Consider the following 14,405-nt stretch of genomic DNA (forward strand, 5'->3'; position numbering starts at 1 on the left):
GCATACAGGTATGAAAGGTCACCTGTTACTATTCAGAATGCTATATACTATACTAGGTTCAAGTACTTGCAGGCTTGTATCCCTTCTCTGCAATATGAGAAAAATATAGTTTCTATAAAAATGTAAATACCATTAATTGGTCTGGAGTGTAACTTGACATTAACAATAGCTTTTTCTCCTGTTGCACACAGTGTTCCTACATAATTGCATAATAAATCCACAAAAGCAAGTCCTTGTGATTTAAAAATCTGTCCCTTCTAGAACTTCCAGAGACAAATAAGTGCTTTTTAAAACATGTATATTTCAATAATGTGTGAATATCAGCATTAAACAGAATCACCTAATTGCCACCTTCCAGTACATAAAGGAACTCTACAAGAAAGATGGAAAGGGAGTTTTTACAGGAGCATGTAGTGCCAGGATGAGGGAAAATGGCTTCAAGGTGGAATAAAGTAGGTTTAAGTTGGGCATTAGGAAGAATTTCTTTACTTTGAGAGTGGTGAGGCACTGGAACAGATTGTCCGGAGAAGCTGTGGATGCCCCACCCCTGGGAATTGCTCAAGGTGAGGTTGGATAGGGCTCTGAACAGCTCAATCCAGTGAAAGATGTCCCTACACATGGGACAGAAACAGCTGATCTTTAAGGTCCCTTTCAAACCAAACCATTGCACAATTCCGTGACAGATCCTACACTATCTTTTAAACTATTATCTTTCCATGGCCCTGATTTTTCAGAACTCAACCATCTTTTTCATCTTTTCATCCTAACTTTGCTCATGTCATCAGTACTGGTAGGATGCTTTTAGAGATAGCCGGAAAGTGCCATCTTGGTGACTTAGTTCATTAGTTAAAATTTGAATAGTTGTCAGATTTAATTGTGCTAGCTGCTCTCCTATGTTCCTTGACTTAGTTTAAGTACTTAAGATCCCTCACTTCACAGTCATATTTTAATGAATATGGATACTAACAGCAAGCAATATGCCTGAGTTGTGTCATCTATTCAGTTCCTTACAAAGTTCCTAATACAGAGCCATGTCTTGCAGGATTAATATCTGTCCTTGATATAATATTGAGTATACTGCTTCAGTGTTCCAGTTGTTTCTAAATTATAGGTAGGTCTTCAAGTTATTATCAAGGAGATTCTCCTATTAAACCAGCAATGAGGAAGAAAAACTGAAACTGAAGCCTTTTGAAACAATTTAAAACTACACTGTTTTTTACTACTTGCCAGAATAGTTTTTTAAAATTCTAACTATGGAAAAGTGTTTGTATTTTAATAAGTACTTTTGGAAGAGCAGTATGAAGGTGTAACTCTTTCAATGTTGATGTAAACTTTCAGTTTTGCCACTAAATAAAAAAGAGGTCCAGAGGAGTTCAGAGATTGTACAATCAGTAATCCAGAGCTGTATCTCACTTACTGTCTTTAAGGTACCTACAAGTGTTCTGATTGTTCAGAGGTACTTTTTATTACTTCTAGCTAGCTGTGCTGGCAATAGGCACATTTCAATTACTACCATGTATAATGAGAAGAACACACAGCACTTTTCCCTGTTGATTGCACTGCATCAGAGATGGTGTCTAGATGGTGACATTGAACACACGACTCCGGAAGGATTGCCCCAGTTTTTGTTGTCAGACTTTAATTCCTTAGTTCACATGGGCAGCTTTCTTGCAGCTAAAGAAATCTCCGTTGCAGGGGAGGAGAATAAGCTATCACAGCTGGCAGAGGCAAACAGTACAGCATGCACAGCTGAATAAATGTAACATCCTGAATTGCCATAAATACTTGGAGGCAAAAGCTTCTACAGAAGACAGGACACTAGCTGTTTAAGTTTGAAAGTAGGTTCCCATAGTCTGCCTTCTTCTACTTGGAATTTCTCCTGTTGTGAAATGTGGCTGTAGATTAATTTGTGATTATGAAGAAGTTCCACCTCTGAGATGATTTTTCCCCTTTTGAGTTGTGATACCAATACATGAGGAAATGGTACCTGCCATAATGGAGACATTGCTGTTATAGGCATAGTGTCCTTTTATTAAAGAGAAATATGAATAAAATAACAAATCATTGGCAAAAAAAAAAGGAAAATAAAAAGTGGGCTTTCTCTCTAGACTACTGCTGGGTGAAAGTACACATGACCTTAGATACAGTTCCTTAAATTAGACATTTGGATTTGTGATGGGAAATGGACTATGGCAGGTGCTGAGAGGTGCCTGTATGCCTGATAGATGTAGTGGAGGGAGGACATGGATAGTCACTGTGGTGCTCTGTAAATGAATTGACAGATGTCTGTTCCATGCCTATGGCAGCCTTTCAAGTAAGGGATCTTGTGTGTCTGTGGCAAGTTCATGTCTTCTGAAAAAGTAAGGACTGACTAGAAAAAAAACCCAAATTTCATTGCTGAAGTTATTCACTTAGGGCATTCACAATGGAAGCATTAGGAACGTGAAGCATAGGGAGGCCTTAACCAGTAACATCCAAGCCAGCTCGAGGATTTTGAACTTTAATGCTGGTAGGAATAGTCTATGTTCATGAAACTAAAATATTGCTGATCTAGCAGTGGCAACTGTAGCGATTTAAGAGATTGCTAACATTCCCTCTAAGTGATATCAGAAAAAGATATGAAGACTTTGTTATTCTAGAATAAAAAGGGGAAAAATGCATACAAGCTTTAACTTTTTTGAAAGTATATGCATAGTAAGTACCCTCAGCAGTAAAGGTAAGCATACCTAAAACTTTAGTTAACAAAGGCACTTTCAATATTTATTTCCTATAGCCTTTTAATATATTTTTATTTTATTTTATTTTATTTAAGAATACTTTCAAAGCTTGTGTGAAAATACATGTCATGTGGACCAATCACAGATAACCAGAGAAAACTGGTATCTGGTTCTTTATTAATGGAGTTCTCCTATCTCACTTGTTTGTAATGGCATTCAAAAGCACAACAGCCTCCTCTGACAGTAATGCTCAACAGGTGGTAGATGATGTCAATATTGGATGCTAAAAAGTTATCTCAATTCCTTTTGTAAGAAAGATTGGAATTTCAGAGTGTAATATGGCAAGTCAAATCTGATAAACAGAAGACTGTAATAAAAAATATACAAAATATACAAAATAATATACAAAATATACAAAATAATATACAAAATATACAAAATATACAAAATACTGGAAACAGGTAGGGTTAGCAATAGAAAGGAGATGAGGAAAACTCTGTTTCTAAACCTTGCTTTTCTGAAACGCTTGAATAACGTTTTTATACACTAGATGGCAAAGGGCATGAATGACTTGTGATGACCTGTAATGTCCTAAGTTTGAGAAGATCTTGTCTTACGTTTTTTTCTTGTCTTTGAGAAGTACAGCCTCTCTGAGCAGAGACCATAATAGATTTTAATGCCGTTGTTATTTTGTGTACATCAAAGTAAGAGGCTTTTACTCTGGTGTAATTACAAAACTGATGATGTTAAATATTTCTAATCAAATGATAATCCAACCACTTTTGCCATCTTACAAGTGATCTTTTAGTAAATTCTCTGAATGTCACTTTTGTGAAGAATCACTTACCAGTTTATGTATGTTCTGTAAGTTAGTGTTTTCATAGATTCTATTCCTGAATTCTGTGTTTCCAGCCTGGACAGATTTGTAATCTATCTTCGTTCATACTGGCTATTCACTAACTTCACTTATACTGTGAAGTATTCTTTTAGTTCTCTACTGCTAGTACTGCTGTATTGGAGCCCTTCCTATTTAACACAAAAATGTTCATCCCCCTATCTAAAAATTCTCCATCTAAAAATGATTAGATGTTTGAGATGGATGCATTCTATGCATTGAAATGCTGAAGTGAAAATCATGATGTAATTTATATTTTATGGTTTGAGTTTTATTCTTCTAAGTATGATAAACTTAATAGAAAGTTTTAATCCATGTATCACAGAGGTACTTATCCATGCTTGCATGAGAGATAGACTTTCTAGAGCATCATACAGTTTGCCAGAACTGTGGCTTCTGAAAGTCACAATAAGCAGCTTAAAATGCTTTAAAATAGGCTATTCCATGTTTTATAATCTTGATATGCTGTGCACTTTGAGATGTGGTTAGTGTAAGCATGAGTTTTGTATAGGTACATGTATATGTTTCAAAAATTGCCTATGATCAAAGTACACATGAGATAATATCTTAAAAACCATGTAAATTTTCTACTAGGAATTTGTCAGTGAGGATTTGTTAGAGTGACGGAGTTCTGTTCGCTGGACTTTTTCTCTGTATTTTGAAAACTATGGTACATATCCTTCTTAGAAAAACCACAGGACAATGGGAGGCATCAGGCTTTCCTAATTTTAAATTTCAAGTTTGACAAAGCCATTTGTTTTATAGTCATGCATATTCTTTACTAGTATTTCCCATAAAATATCTTTTCCTCTCATCTGTATCTTTTCCTCTCTTTACCTTCATCTGTATCTCTAAAAGAGATAGTGCATCATCAAATCTTTTCAGCTAACAGAAGGGAGGGAACTTTCATATAGACTTGGAATCATAGAATCAGTTAGGCTGGAAAAGGTCCTTAAGGTCATTTACTTTAACTGTTAACCACTGGCAAGTCCCCCTAGGACATGTTCCCAAGTGCTATGTCTACACATGTGTTAAATACCTCCAGAGATGGTGACCCTACCACTTCCCTAGGCAGCCTGTTTCCATGCAGGATAACAATTTCTGTGTCAAAATATTTCCTAATGTCCAATCTAAGCCTCCCGATGGTGCAGCTTTAGGCCATGTCCTCTCATCTTGTCACTGGTTTCCTGGGAGAAGAGACTGACCCCCACCTGGCCACAGCCTCCTCTCAGGCAGTTGTAGAGAGTGATAAGGTCACCCCTGAGCCTCCTTTGTTCCAGGCTAAAAGCCCCCAGCTCCCTCAGCTGCTCCACAGAGGACTTGTGCTCCAGACCCTTCCCCACCTCCATTGCCCTTCTCTGGACTCACTCCAGCTCCTCAGTGTCTTTCCTGCAGTGAGGGCCCAGAGCTGGACACAGCACTGGAGGTGTGGCCTCACCAGTGCCCAGTACAGGGGGACAATCCCTGCCCTGCTCCTGCTGGCCACACCATTGCTGATCCAGGCCAGGATGCCATTGGCCTTCTTGGCCACCTGGGTACACCCTGGCTCATGCTCAGCTGCTGTCACCAGCACCCCCAGGTCCTTTCCAGCCACTCTGTCCCAGCCTGTGGCACTAGCTGGGGCTGTTGTGACCCAAGGGCAGGACCCAGCACTGGGCCTTGTTGAACCTCACACCATCGGCCTCAGTTGCCATTGATGCAGCCTGTCCAGATCGTATGCAGAGCCTTCCTGCCCTCCAGCAGATCAACACTCCAACCCAACTCATTGTCATCTGTAGAACTGGTGCTAGACAAAGATGACAGACATTTTGCTAATGGACTTAATAAATATTTCTTGGCAGCAGAACTAGTGGGTTCCATTCCTGACTCTGGACTCTTTAACTAAAAGATTTTGCATGTGCAGTTGGAAGAAAGACCCAGGCTTCTTTCTTGCCAAGGAGCACTTCAGCAAGTGTGTTGTTTTTTGTTTTTTTTTCTTAAAATCTTGGATATTCTGGAACTTATTCAAAATATTAACCCAACTTGATATAAGAGAAATATATTTTGTTTTGTCTAACCCTTTAAAAAAATCTCTTCTGTTTTGTCCATCTGTTAAAATTCAGCCTAAGGCAGGTTCCTGGCACAGGCAAAATATAAAATTTAAAATCTGTGGGTTTGTGCAGCTGGCTAAATTTCTTCCCCCTTTTTTCAGCAATTCAAATGGATTTCACTGTTAGACTATCATATTAAAAGAAAGAGGTGTTAATTCCATTTACAGCATGATTATGTTATCACTGCTGTTGTCTGATAAAAGGCCAGCAGTGTGTTTTCTGTTGAGAGAAAAAGTAACAATGAACATGATAGCAGTGCTTAGTTGGACCTTCACTTTTATTTGTTCAGCCACCTGCCGCTTCAGATCTATATAAGGAGTATGCCTGCCCTGCAGCCAGCAGAGAAGTACAGAGAGAGTCAAGCTATCCACACAGTTGAGCTTGTTTATATCAAGCAATCTGGTAGCAGCAGCATGGAGCCCTATGTGAGTCAAGGTAATCGGGTGAGAAATGAGAGTTGATTAGCTTATTCACTGATGCTTTTAGACCTCTTCCAATGCTTCTGCTATCTCTTTTAAAAGGGGTTTGTGCACTCCTGTACTAATCTACAGGCATACTTTGAAAGGAGATGCTATTATACCTGACAAATTAAATTTACAATTTACTAAATTTTACAGATGTGTTTAGTTAAAATATTTTAAATTTCTTACTTTCTGTGTTCAAGTATTCAAGAACTAAAATCTTTATAGTATTTGTGTTTTATATGCTATAAATATCTTAGCTGGGTAAGCAGAAAAGATAATATTTATTTACAATGAACATGCATTTTTTCCCATATTTCTCAGTTTCTAAGTCACTGAAGAGTTTTCCCTTATACTAATCAACTCTACTTTGTAAAGATACTTTTTCATTAACAGAGAGACAGATTGTCTTTTCCTCAGCAGTGCAGCCCACTCCAAGCAGATGACTAAAGAACCATGGAGAACATATGCTCGGCTATGACAGTGAATGCTACACAAGCATTTTTCCTGCTGTTGTGAAATGTGGCTGTTAACATCTCTCCATTTTTCTCAGTACACTCAAAGACTTATTCAGTTGCTAATGCTGTTTGAGTCATGGAATATCATTGCCTACCACATGGAAACAGGAGGAAAAACATGGAACATATGCTTTTATAAGGAGGCTCTAAGTGAATATACAAATAGCAGTGATGGAATGCTAGCAATACCCACAGAACTATGAAAAAATCTTTCACAGGGAAAAAATATCATTACACTTTTCCTCTGACTTTTAAAGCTCAAATGATATATACACTGTTTGAAATTTAGTTTATGGAAACAATCTAACAGATTAGAAATTCTGCTTTTAATTACTGAAGGATTTATATACTCATGTCTCTAAAATAGACTGTCTTTAAAAATGTAGGTTCATTCATTTTGCATCGAGACTTGGATATTTGTGCTTATGGGGAGTCCTGTATGCAGCTTTTACTTTGAAATATGATTGTGGTTTAGGACTACATATATAGAAATGCTGAGTGAACAGATAGTGTCTCAGAAAACAGTAGAAACTCATCATTTTAAGTTGTGAATATGGGTAAAGAGGCAGTTGATAATCCTTAAGGATTCACATTATTAATATAGAAGTCATGCAGACTATGTGCTGTGAGCACTGAGAGATGACATTGTTCTGTATTACTCACACGATCCAGTGATCCCTGGAAAAAAGGCAAAGATATGGTTAACTGTAAAAGTTAGAGCAGGTATGCATGTCATCTAAGGATAGAAAATAATCTGGCAACATTTTTACCCGGCTTTAAGAATTCTGTTTTGGTACATTTCATTTATTTCCACTGCTTAATTGAGATCCCACTAGTTCAGTTCTGTGGGATAGACTAGATTTAAATTCTATGTAGGTCTGATAATCTTTCCTAAGAAAATCTGTGTAGTTCTCTGACCCAGAGTGTCTAACAGAACAAAGACATCAGAAGTAAATCACCTTTGTGTGGTGCAATGGGTATCAAGGCAGCTGTTTGACCGCTGACCTCTTTGGTAGGGTTTTTTGTACTGTAAATGTTCTTCAGCTTTTATCATGTGATGCCTTGATCCATGGTCATTGAGATAAGAAGTGATTTTTTTTTTGGTGAAACTCTGAAAGAGAGTGCAGTCATGCAGGTCACCTCACTTTCGGTCATAAATCAAACAAAGCATTCTGTGACAAAAATAAAAAAAAATCTCATACTGCTCAAGATTATTTACCCTGCTTATACAAGATAATCAATTCCAGCCTCAGAGGGAGGTCACTGCCTGTGGTCATACTTTTAAAGATATTATACTGGCGTCTAGCAGGAGCATGTAACACTGCAGAGCTTGCAGGATTATTTCTGTAACATTTAGAATAAGCAATAGAACCCATTTTAACCATGTTATTTTAAAACTAATTTTTGCAACCTAATAAATGATTAAAGCCTAATCTATCCGCATGGGTAGGCACTTTCCTGAAACTTTTAGGTGACTATCACATACTTAATTTGCCTACCTACATTAAATCTGTGTGATTCAGCAAAATAATTAAGCTTATGTAGTTGTGTAGATTTCCCCGAGATCCAAATATTAGTCTTAGAGGGTTGTACCCATCCCTATGTATCTTGGATTTGAGTTGGTCTTCTGAGTACAGACACTTTGGCATAGCTTTCCCTACAGGATCAATCTTAGAAAGATGTACTAGGGTGACTTTATATGAAAAATTTGCAATGTAAGAATTTCAATTAAAAAAAAAAAATCAAACCAGGAACCCTTTTTCAGAAAATTATGATCAAATCAGGATATGGTGAAATCTAAGCAGGACATTCAAAGCCAGAAGTTCTTTTTCAGAAGATTCATCTTGCTCTTCCTGTTCCCTAAAGTAGTGTGGTCTAAAGCCTCAGAAGTGCAATGATGGGCAGAAAAATATTTCACTTTCTACAGAACTACTTTCCAGTACAAAAGAGCTTGTTTTCTGAGTTTAGTCTGAGTGTTACTTCAGATAAATACACAGTGCTTTGCCTGTTTATCATAATAACCCATCTCTGTATACGCTGACACCAATTGTACAGATTTTTCTTCAGTCTTCTACTTTCTAAAATTCCTTCCAAAAAATTCCTTCCAAAATTTCATTTAGAGTGTGATAAATTGTAGTTTTTATATAAATTAATATTCCACTTTTAAGAGCATTGATAGAAATATTTGAAAATGAGGACTGCAATTTTCCTTTTCAGAACGGGGCTACTTATGTCATTTATATCTTTCATATCTTGTCTCAGGTAACCTTGTCAATGGCAGCTAATAACCTGCCAAAGTTATTTATAGCAATCAATTGATGAACTCACTGCTGAGATTTTAAATTTTCATTACTCTCAACTAACTTGGCACACCTCACTGGTTAATCTGAAAGCTTCATATCATTATGTACTAAACAGTACAATTTTAAGATTATGCTAAGTGTACCAACCACAAATCCAGAATTTCTCTTTCACAGCTGGTAATATTAAGCATGCAATATTTTTTTCTAAAATTTTAAAATTTATAGAATTAATGGTCTATTTTTAATACATGCACCTGCAGAATCTAATTCTGACATTTTCATGTCATTTCAATTCTATATTTTCAATTTCTTCTCTGAGGTACGTGTCTTACTTAAATTTTGAAAAGTGGAGAGTCAGACTCAAATGGCTAGTAAATTCTATGTGCTAAATTCTATAAACTATAAGGATGAAAGTATTTGAGCTAGTAATCTTCCATGCAAATTAAATTCAATCTAGGTAGAATAACACTCTCAAAAACTCTGTAGAGAAGTACTGAAGTCTTTAAGTTTCAGTCTTTACTAATAAGATTGAAATGGGTTTTTTTGTTTGTTTCTTTGTTTTACAGGAGAAAATTTAAGTGTTGCTGAATATTTTGGGTTATGGATAATAATAACACTTGCATCATTCAGTTCTAGTAGCATTAATAGGTCTTCCTTTTAAAGCTGCCACATAGAAGTCTCCTGTGACGAAAAAAAGCCCTACAACTTTCAATCCTACTTGAGTGAAACTATGCCAAAATATTAAGAAAATCCCCTAAAATCTTCCTTCTGTCCTCTCCAATAAGTCTCAAATCACAGTTTAATGTGATCCTCATAACAGTGATAGCCGAATATGAGTGATTATTATAGGAACAGTGCAGGGTTCACTGTACATAGTTCATAGCCTTATGTATGTTCACAGCTTTTTGGGTGTTCTTTGATATAATGGAAATGGATGTAGCTGAGGGCATTGCCTTGAGAATGAACTCCTAAAGGGATTGACCAGGGCTATGAGGTCTCTCATAGCCTGAATAAATAATTTATCTTTTCCCAGCCATCTCTGGCAAAGTATTTCCTGGAGGATAATGGAAACTGATGTGCCAGTTGGCATTGAGACTCCGAAATGAATAAAACACTAAGACCTGGTGTTATTTAACATCTTCTAGTCTGTTTTATCATTTGCCAGAAAACATTTCAAATTAGCATGTCACACTCTATAGACAACTGAGAGACATATTCTCTCAAACACAGTGTATTAGGCTAAATAATGTAACATATTGTTTGAAAAATCAATAGATCAAACTAGGTTTGGTGTCTCACAGATCCAAACAAAAAGTACATTATAAATCAAATTAAGCACTAAAACTCTGTGAGAAAAGTCCACCACATAACAGTAATTATTCATTTACTTGCTTTGTCCTCCCTTGCCAGTATTTCCTATTTGAAGATTATATCATCAAGAAATAATGCTGATGGTTTTTTTCAAAGGCTTTTTGTCATGACTACTTCCTAAATCTAAGCAAATTTTAAAATTCAGAGGAAATGAACAGCAGCAACTTTCTAAAATCTAAGTACAAAAAAGATAATTTATAGGTGTAATATTTTTCAATGAAGTGCGCACTCTTCTTACACCAGAGGTATTCAAGATTGCATAAGTTTCAAAATTGCAATATTTTAAAAATAATTTTGAAACATAAAAAAATTGCAGTATCTTCTGCATTTCACCAGAAATGCCTCTTGAGAAGAGGGTGAATTCACCATCACCGATGTTCACCAACAGAAGTAAGATTTCCTTTTTCCCAAATTAATTAATTGTCATTCCCTAAGTAAGGTTTTTTTTTCCTCAGAACTACCTCACTGAGGATGACTCCACCTTGTGATGAGATCTTTGATGAGGAAGTGATTTCTGTGCAGATCTTGGACTACTGTCAAGAAAGCTTTTTTAATTTCCTAGGTATTAAATTAATTGAGTTGTAAAAATCCACAGGAAAGCTAGTAATAAAACAATTGAGAATATGGAGGTTAAATTAATTAAAAGAAAGGCTTGAGCTTCCACTCTTTCGTTTCTTCACTTCAATGAAAAATTAGCCAGGTCTTCTTGGAAGTATAATGCTAGAAGGTCAATGGATTAAATAGGGGCCTAATTCTGTGAGTAATAATGGGACACAGATATCTTTTTCCCCTTAGGAATGACAGCTCAAATCAGAAACTTCCAGCTTCCTCCTTTCTGGCTTAATAAATCTTAAATAACTTTTTTGGAAAATAGGCACTGCTATCCTCCTTTGCAGGCAGGGAGTAGATCTAATAGAGTTAAACACCTCATCAGGCTAAAAAAATAATTTGACTCAGATTTCATGTTATTATAAAAAGTGGACATGACCCCATTTGCTCACCAGTCATACCTAGAAACATAATTCGTTGATGGAAGATGAAATATGATTGTTTCTCAAGAATGAATACACTCTGTTGAAGCTCTTGAGCTGAGCAGAATTGAAGAAGAACTTCTAAAATCTATTTGACAAATCTGTATTTTTAAAATCTGGCCAGCCTCTGCAGCCAATCAGGCATGGAAGGGCCATTGCCTGGAGCAGTGTGGGAGATTTAAATGGCTCCAGGGAGCACAAGGAACAGGAGCTGGCAAATAGGACTTGGTGTGTCAGAAGAATTTGTCATGGCAGTGCGCATGGCAGTTCACACAGGCAGGGGGAGCAGGAAAGGTGCAGCCACCCTCCCAGATCCTGAGCGGGGTGTTTGGCTTTTTCATAACTTGCCCAACTTGAACTGCCCACAGTTGAAAGCCATTCTAGTAGGAGCATGGTGATCCAGACAAAGCTCCCCAAGAAGGATGCAGCTTTCTGGTCTCTGGCTGTAGGGAGTGCCTGAGCCTGGTTGTTAGTACCAGGAACTGTTAGAGGGCAGAGGCAAAGACAGCTGTAGGCAGTGTGAGCAGGTTGATGATCAGCTCTGTCTGGTGTCAGAGTTTAAAGAGGAGGTGGACAGGCTGAGGAGTTATCATGGAGTGCAAAAGGGAAGTAGACTGCTGGGGTCAAACTCTTCCATCTCCCAGACAAGCTCACTGGATGGAAGATCAGCAGGTGTTGGAGGAACCTCACCCCTCAGTCAGAAAAAGGAGACCTAAAAGATAGCAGAGAATGGAAATGAGTCCCTGCTAATGGAGGTAGAAGAATCCCCTCCCAGCCTCTCTCTCCTTCCCAGGTGCCCTTACAGAACAGGTATGAAGACCTGTATCTTGAGGGTCAGGCAGATGACCATGAAGAAGAAGGTTTATCTGTAGAGTCCACCAGTTCAACACAGTCAACCAGACAGAGCACATTTTCAAGTATTAAAATACAAGGAAGGGTAGTTGTAGTGGATGACTTCTGAGGGGAACAAAGGGTCCTGTATGCCAACCTTACCCATCCCATAGGGACGTCTGCTGCCTTCCTGGGGCCTGGGTAAGGGATATTACCAGGAGACTCCTCGGACCAATGCGGCCCACTGATTACTACTCAGTGCTGGTTATCCAGGTCAGCAGTGATGAGGTTGATAAGCAAAGCACCAGGGTAATCAAAAGGACTTCAGGGCACTGGGTTGCCTGTTTGAAGGGAGAGGATCACAGGTGGTGTTCTCCTCAATTCCTTCAATAGCAGGGATGAACCCCAAAGGGAACAGGAAAACCCACATGATCAGTAAGTGGCTTAAAGGCTGGTGCCACAAGTTAAATTTTGGGGGCTTTGATCATGGGGCAGTTTATATGGCAGCAGGCCTTCTGGAGACAAGATGGGGTTCACGTATCTAACAAAGGAAAAAGGATTCTAGCCCATAAGTTGGCAGGGCTGCTTGAGAGAGCTTTAAATTGTGTTTGAAGGGGGGAAGCAGATGGGACCAGTCTCAGGGATAGCATGCCAGAGTCAGGGCTGGAATCATCAGCCAGCTGAAGAGCATGTACATTAATGCACAAATTGTGGGAAACAAACAGGAGGAGCTGGAAGTCATTGTGCAACAGGAGAATTATGACATAGTCACCATCACAGAAACGTGGTGGGATAACTCACATGACTAGAGTGCTGCAATGGATTTGCTCTTCAGAAGGGGTAAGCAAGGAAGGAGAGGTGGTGGGGGTTCGATATATTGGGGAGACTTTTGACAGTATAGAGCTTAAGGATAGTGATGATATGGTTGAGTGCTTATGGGTGAGGTTCAGGGAGAAGACTAGTTTGGCAGATACCTGGGTCAGAGGCCTATTCAGGACACTGACTCAGAAAGTACCTTGGGAAGCAGCCTTTAAAAGCAAAAGGGCCCATGAAAGCTGGACATATTTCAAGAAAGAAATCTTGATGGTGCAGGAGCAGGCTGTCTCTAAATGCCAAAAAATGAGCCTGGGGAAGACTAGCCTGGCTGAGCAGGGACCTTGCACAGGACCACAGGTAAAAAAGAAGGGTGTATCACCTTTGGAGAAAGAGGCAGGCAATACAGGAAGTGTTTCAGAATGTCACTTGGCCATGCAGAAAGAAAATTAGAGAGGCAAAAGCTTAGAACTTATTCTGGTCACTTCTGTAAAAGATAATAAATGTTTTTATAAATACATTAATAACAGAAGGAGGGGCAAGGAAACTCTTCATTCTTAGTTGGATATGGGGGGAAATACATACCAAAGATGAAGAAAAGGCTGAGGTACTTAAACCCTTCTTTTCATCAGTCTTCAACTGTAAGACTGATGATCCTTAGGACAATTGACCTCTTGAGCTGGTAGACGGGGACAGGGAGCAGAATGGACCCCCTGTAATCCAAAAGGAAGCTAGTGACCTTCTGAACTCCTTAGATGCTCACAAGCCTATGGGACCAGACAGGATTTATCCTAGGGTAGTGAGGGAGCTGGCACAATAACTTGCCAAGCCACTGTCTGTAATTTGTCATCAGTCCTGGCTAACCTAGGAGGTCCCAATTGACTGAAGGTTGGCCAATGTGACATCCATCCACAAAAAGGGCCAGAAGTAAGATCCCAGCTTGACCTCAGTGCTGGGGAAAGTTATGAAACAGATCACCTTGATTGCAATCATACAGCACATGCAGAGGGATCAGGAGACCACCCTGCTGGATGCAGGAAAGGCTGTGGATGTTGTCTACCTGGACTCCAGCAAGGCCTTTGACACTGTCTCCCACAGCACACTCCTGGAAAAGCTGGCAGCCCACGGCTTGGACAGGAGCACTCTTTGCTGGGTTAGGACCTGGCTGGATGGTCGGGCTCAGAGAGTGGTGGTGAACGGTGCTGCATCCAGCTGGAGCCAGGCACCAGTGGAGTCCCTCAGGGCTCTGTGCTGGGGCCAGTCCTGTTCAATATTTTTATTGATGACATGGATGCGGGTATTGCATTTACTATTAGCAAATCCATGAATGACCTCCAAGTTGGGACTGATGGGCTGAGGCCGATGGTGTGAGGTT

General features: G+C 38.9%; 1 long non-coding RNA gene across 1 annotated transcript; it reads left to right on the plus strand.

The window, feature by feature from the left end:
* Nucleotides 1-4,865: 4,865 nt before the first annotated feature.
* Nucleotides 4,866-11,474, plus strand: LOC137464537 (uncharacterized). Its single transcript, XR_010994274.1, has 3 exons — nucleotides 4,866-5,461; nucleotides 5,992-6,137; nucleotides 10,811-11,474. It is a non-coding gene; the product is annotated as an uncharacterized lncRNA (long non-coding RNA).
* Nucleotides 11,475-14,405: the final 2,931 nt, after the last annotated feature.

Source organism: Anomalospiza imberbis, chromosome Z (genome assembly GCF_031753505.1).
Source record: "Anomalospiza imberbis isolate Cuckoo-Finch-1a 21T00152 chromosome Z, ASM3175350v1, whole genome shotgun sequence".
In the NCBI taxonomy this organism is placed as follows: domain Eukaryota; kingdom Metazoa; phylum Chordata; class Aves; order Passeriformes; family Viduidae; genus Anomalospiza; species Anomalospiza imberbis.